The sequence below is a fragment of the Pteropus vampyrus genome, unplaced genomic scaffold (genome assembly GCF_000151845.1).
Source record: "Pteropus vampyrus isolate Shadow unplaced genomic scaffold, Pvam_2.0 Scaffold62, whole genome shotgun sequence".
Classification (NCBI taxonomy): domain Eukaryota; kingdom Metazoa; phylum Chordata; class Mammalia; order Chiroptera; family Pteropodidae; genus Pteropus; species Pteropus vampyrus.
The window spans coordinates 3,969,966-3,976,193 of NW_011888843.1; the positions used below are offsets into that span (position 1 = coordinate 3,969,966).

Here is a 6,228-nt window from a genome sequence, read left to right on the forward strand (position 1 = left end):
AAGACAGCTTCTACTACGCAAACATAAATCTCTGAGAAGACGGATGCAATAGTTCCCGAATTTTGACCCAATCACAGGTCATTTTTTTCTGATCCATGAAGACAAATGCCAAAATGACTTTCCCAAAGCCTGTACCAATTTTCATTGCTGCCATTATGCATCAGAGTTCATCATATACTTTAAGTTCATTATACTTTAAGTTCATCATATCCCCTACTTTTGTAAATATTTACTGACTAATGTCTACAGCAACAAAATGATGATTTATTATACACAAACTTCTGTGTTGCTGATTATTAGAAAGCTTAAACTGCTTTCTATATGGCTTGCCTACCAGTTGTAAAAGAAATATTTGTCCGGTGAACAATGCATGAATGAATGCATGGAGGGAGATGATGAATTTCCTATTTATTTCTTTGTGCAGCTCTATAAAATAACTTACCGACCTAACACTCTTGTCACTTAACAAATAAGCAGGGACATAGATAACCCATCCATACAGTTCCCGAAAATAACCGAGTTTCTTTGGACAAAACGTGGTGATAAGAATGAACTTTCAACATCGCAGCTACACAAACATAGACGACAGGTACACATGCACAACACCCCTTCGTGCTGCTCCAGTCAGCACCAACATCCCCTCTGCTCCCTGGCTTGTGTTGGAAACGTTCCCACCTAAAAAATGAAGGCAACAAGCACACACCCAACCCCAGAGATACCGGGAGGAGGTGCTGACACTTAGATGTTTAGAGAGAGCCTTGTCATGATCAAACACAGCCGCACAAAAAAGCACAGAAAGCTTAAAATTCAAACAAGGAGTGGCCAGTGGTCAGCGAATTTCAGGAAAGGTTCCTATTCCTCATCCTGCAACCCAAGGGAGACCAACAGCTATGGCCGGGAGACCTACCTGGCCGGGCAGCCAAGTCGGGACCGTGTTGTACAGAACAATCTGTGATCATTAACCTTCCCTGTCACAGAGAGTCTGGATTTGAGCAACAGAAGGAACCAAGCTAAGTGGGCAGCACTCTCAGGTGGGGAAGCTGGTCCTGAGGGGCCAAGGGCCAGAGATCAGGGGCTCACCTTGTCTGTCACAGAACCCACAGGCTGAGGCGTGAGCCTCGGCCACCATCGGAATTAGAGGCTGAGGCACACATGACCCACCAGGTGAGAACCACAGAGGTGGACAGAAGAGGTGCTCAGACCAGAGGCATTAGTGGCACCACCCTCACCTGAGCCCACGTGACTCTGCAGCCGCAAGCGACAACCCCGCTGTGAATTTACACAGACGCAGCGCTGCAGGTACAGTGCGCCACTTCCCACCAGCAGCAGCAGCAGCAGCAGCAGCAGCCTTGGCTGAGAGTCGCATCTGAAAGGGCTCCAGCATCCCCGGGCCCCGCCTCCTAGATGGGCAGAAGGTCAGAGACCGTGAGGCCTGAGCACCGTGCCTCCAACAAATCCTCAGAACCCTTGCAAGTAAGTGTTTCCCAAGGGAGCCCTGAGAATCATAAAAAAAACTCTTAGTTTTGAGCCTTAGAGTTAATTTTAAAAATCGATAATAAATGTGATACAGAGAACAAAAAAGAAAATAATGTATGCCTCTATCTGTTTCTGAGACGTGGAATAGAGTATGTTCATTTCAGCTTACAGCTTACTGACATTTCACAGCGAGGAAGTGGTTTTCAAACAGGGTTTCCCATAAAAGACAAATCTAGGGGAGATATTACAACCCGAAGACGTGAATTTTATATTGTTCCTGTTGCCTCCACTTTAATCTCCTTCATTAAACCATCTCACTGCCCTTGGCACGCTCTACGATCTAATAAGCTGCACCTTAAACTGGGAATAATAAATGCAAATCTCCAGTTCCCAGTCCATTCAAGTTCATCTGCTTATTTTGCCTTGATGAAACCGAATGCTCAAGGTTTAATTTTAATAAGTTTTTAACTATCTCCCCAAGGTTCATGAATCTCTAAAATTCTTGGAAACTGTAATAAAAGATACAAATCACAGAGTAAAAATATCATCAGCCCAAATGCAATCTAACTTTACAGGCAGATTCCAATGTAGTGTCGATACTGGAACTCGAACCACATAAAAAAGCAGCTTAATTCCTTGTCCAGGGAATATTAATTTTGTATTGATCTAGTCTTCTAAAAATCTGACAGTTTTAAAAACCAAATCTGGGCATTCTTGTGGAAAGAACAGATAGGAAAAAAAAAAGAAAGTGAGTCATGTGAGAAGGCGAACCCAGCACCAGTGTGCAGAGAAAAAAAATGGACAAAAAAGTGACAATAAACGAACAGCGAGGCGGACACCCATCGCCCGGATCTTTGTTTCTAGCACCATTCTCCAGGAAAAGGAACCAGGGCTTCTGGAGAAATGGCCGATACTAGGATTGGGCAAGAAATGCACAAAATGAGCCGGGAACACCTTGTGGTACCAGAAAGTTAAGAAATTGCTCCAAAACGAGCCACACTGACAGGGGGCAGGTCTCAGGGACACAGAGGTCAACTGCGAGAGCTCCTGACGGCCAAAGGTGGTACAACTGAGCAACAAACAAAGTAGTATTGGATTATAATCCAAAGTATAAAATAAATATTCATGGGTCCATACTGACACAAACGACTGGAATAACTGAATGAATGGGGAAAAGCAGAGAAGAATTTCAAATGGGTTATGTAGATGCCCCGCCCTTACAGAGGTGAAGAGTAACTCCCCGCTCCTTAGTGACTTTCTTCCAAACAGGACAGTCTGGAAAAGGGAGAGAAAAAGGGTAACTTCAGAGTGGAGAAGCCTGACAAACACTACCTTGACCAGGTGACCAAAGTCAACATCAAGAATGATAAGTCATAAGTATGATATGTCCCCTTGATGTGATGTTAGAACAGCACCTTATCCCAGAAACATATTACCGCAGCCTAATCACAAAACAACATCAGACAAATCGCAACTGGGGACACGCCACGAATACCTAGCCAGCTCTCCTCAAAACTGACAGGGTCACGAAAAACCAGGGTAGCCTGAGACATTGCCAGGCTGACACACCAGAGAGGCCTCGGGGGACGTGAGGACCAAATATGGCGTGGCATCCCGGATGGGATCTTGGGGCAGAAAAAGGGCATTAGGTGAAAACTAAGGAAATCTAAATAAAGCATGGACTTCAGGTTTTTTGAAGAGTAAGACAGTGATAATAAATGGCTAAGAGAGTGGGGGAGGAGTGAGGTGCCCAGAGGGGGCTGAGAGCAGGGCATGGGTGCCACCACCCTCCTGCTCCCACGGAATGTTGACGAAGGCACAATCAACAGGAGCGATTCCTAAAACGTTTAAACAACAGCCCTGCATATGTGCAGATTAATTTTTCATTTAATCCTCTTACCAGCAACGGCCTCAACGTCGGGCACTGACTAAAGCAAACAACTTAGCTACTTTTGAACCAAAGTTTATAAGAAACAGAATTTCCAAAAGTTTACCTTCTCCATGCTTTTCCTGGGCACAAAATGACAGATGATCAGCAACTACAGCCAGCCCCAGTCTGCAGCCAGAGACGATAAATGATTATCTGGTTTTTCTTTTTGCCCGACGGAGGGCAATATGACAACTGGATCACTGATAGTTTAATATATAAAACAAGTTATAAAAAAAATAGGTGCCTCCTAAAGATTCGGTTGTACAGGCCGCACGGAAGAGAATGAATCATTTACCCCTCTCTCCATGCTTCACAGGCACCTCTAACAAGGCCAGTGTTTCTGCCCACAACAGCAATGTACCTGACACTATACGCACTGCATGTTAACGGTAAATGGGAAATACATTTTTAAAGAATATGTCATTAACAACAACAAGGAAAGTGAAGTAGTTTTGAAGCGATGCTGGTCTGATGGAAGGAAGAGCCGGAGCATTCCTGGGTTCTTCACGGCGTGATGGCACCGGCTCCTCCTCACCCCTCATGTCGGAGTGTATGGCCCTTCCCCTAACGGGGATGTGCCTCCAGTCCTACTCTAGGCATCAGCCCTGGGTAGGGTCACCTGGAATTCATACATGGAGAGAAATGCAGTTCCCTCTTACAAGGCAGCAAAATTTCAGCTCGCAAAGCAAAATTCCACAATGTCTCCCTGACTGTCCCATGACCTTTTCTCTTAATTTCAAAACTCTGTCTCCCTAGTCAAGCATAACTGAGGAATGGCTGCAATCTCAACCGCTCCTTGCCTAACCCTGGCCCAGCCCTCACCCCTAGACCTTGTTACCCCGCGGACTAGCAGACTACACAGGGCCGCAGCTCACAGACTGGGCCCCCACAGACGGCCGAGAGCCAGCGTGAGCAGCCGCAGTAAGTTCTAAGAGACTCGAAGAGAACTAGAGAAAAACAGGAATGGAGAGACTGGGCTTAGAGAGAAGTCGGAGCAAAAGCGGGCTCGGGCGTCCTCATCGTACTGCAGAGGTGTCTAGCCACAGCCATCTGGTCCCCTGGGAAGCTGAGCGGCTGCCCTCTCTTCCAGGAAAAAGGAAGGGAGGCTGCTCCGGAGTGGGAAAGGAGTGGACCAGGGACCAGCTGGCTGAGAAGGCAGGCGGTGAGGTGCAGAGCCAAAAGAGGGATCCCAGAGGTCCAGAGGAGAGGGGGGGACAGGGACAGGGCTCCCTGGCAGCAGCCCTAAGAACGGCTAACGTCTATTCAGGACTATCCCTAAGGCCACACCAACTTGTGACTCCACTACAGCAGGCAGGCTCGTCATCCTTCAAAACAGGTGCTATTATTGTTTGTGTATCTGTCTTCGTGCCCTAAAAGTCCATTCTTTAAAGCTGCCCATGTACAGCTTTAAATTTCTCCAAAGAGCAGGTGCTGACCAAATAGTCAATGCATGGAGTTAGATCTGTGAGTCCCCGACAGTAACGTCTACTTCCGCGCCACACACAGCCTCCGCTTCCTCAGCTCCCAAGACCCTCGGAGGCCCGGATGCAAAGGCAGACTGAACGACCACTCTTCAGACACCTGACAGACGCGACAAGCCGAGGGGACAGGAAGGCCACTGACCTGGGCTTGGCGAGTCCCCGCTCCAACAGATCAGAAGCAGGGACATTAGATAAGGGAATGGAGGAAGGGAAAGGGAGAGAAAACAAAGGAAAATTCCCCCGTCTGTCAGAGGTGGCACCTCAGCCGGTCCTCAGAGTACAGAAGGAGAGAAACAGGCAGGATGTTTTCGCTATTTCACTATTTTATATACATGGCAAAAACTTGCCATGAAAGAATGCTGACTGAATTCATAAGCTCCTGAAATTTCACAAAGATGACATTAAAAGTATTTTTAAAAAGATAAAAATAGGCAAATATGTAGAGAGAGAGACTTGTGGTTGCTTAGGGCTGGGGGTTGGGAGGACTGGGGAGTGAAGGCTAAAAGGAGCAGAGTTTCTTTCCGAGGTGACGAAAAGGTCCGAAAATCGACTGGAGATGCTTACACGACTCTGTGACTAAACTAAAAACCACGGACTGTACACTATAAATGGGTGAATTGTATAATATGTGACTTGTATCTCAACAAAGGTGTTACCAAAAAAAAAATACTATCTGCCCAAAGGACAGGGCAGTGAGAATGGAGTCAAGGCCAACGTAAGTCACCGATTAAGTTTCGGGTAAAGGAAGAGTGGTGGCTAAGTCGGCAAAGTCAAGAGTTATACATCCAGGGGGCCTTGCAGGAGGCGGCCGTGGGGATGGAGGACCGTTATTCCCATGGAAACGGCTCCGAAGCAGCTCAGGCCCGGAAGGAGGAAGTGAGGTGGGGCCTAAACCACGGATGGCTGGAAGTCAGTACACAGAGCCCTTCTGTGACGCCCCTGACCCTCTGCAAGCCGGGACAGCTAGGGAAGGGCAAGAGGAAAATTCTCTGGGTTGTCCAAGCCATGGAGTGAGGTATGGGACAGAAAGCCTGCCCTTCCATTTCCTCCACCCCTAAGGCCACAAGCCAAGCTTATGCCTCAGGCAGAAGAATCGACGGGCGTCCTAAGAAATGAAAGCTCCAGGGAAAGGAGTCCAGACGCTGACTTGTGGGGCCCCTCAAGAAAGAGCTCAACTCGATGAATAATCACAGAGAAGCCCCCCAAAGGACAAGTCTCACCTGTGCAGGCAGAGCTTCCAATCAGATTTTCACAGCCTCATCCTTAAATAACATCGCCAGACCTGTGGGAAAACCTCCAACACAAGAGACCAAAATAAACCAAAAAATATAAAAAAAAAAA

At 47.1% G+C, this 6,228-nt stretch overlaps 1 protein-coding gene across 19 annotated transcripts in view; it reads right to left on the reverse strand.

Annotated features, from left to right (window-relative positions):
* The window catches only part of ZNF532 (zinc finger protein 532), a 95,891-nt gene that overhangs the window by 62,622 nt on the left and 27,041 nt on the right, over positions 1-6,228 (reverse strand). Inside the window, exon 1 of one of the 19 annotated variants that reach the window (XM_023531147.1) lies at positions 1,230-1,353. The exons of the other annotated variants lie outside the window; for them this stretch is intronic. The gene's annotated coding sequence lies outside the window, so the exon portion shown is untranslated. Of the gene's footprint in view, positions 1-1,229; positions 1,354-6,228 lie in introns of those variants that run through there. 19 annotated transcript variants of the gene reach the window in all.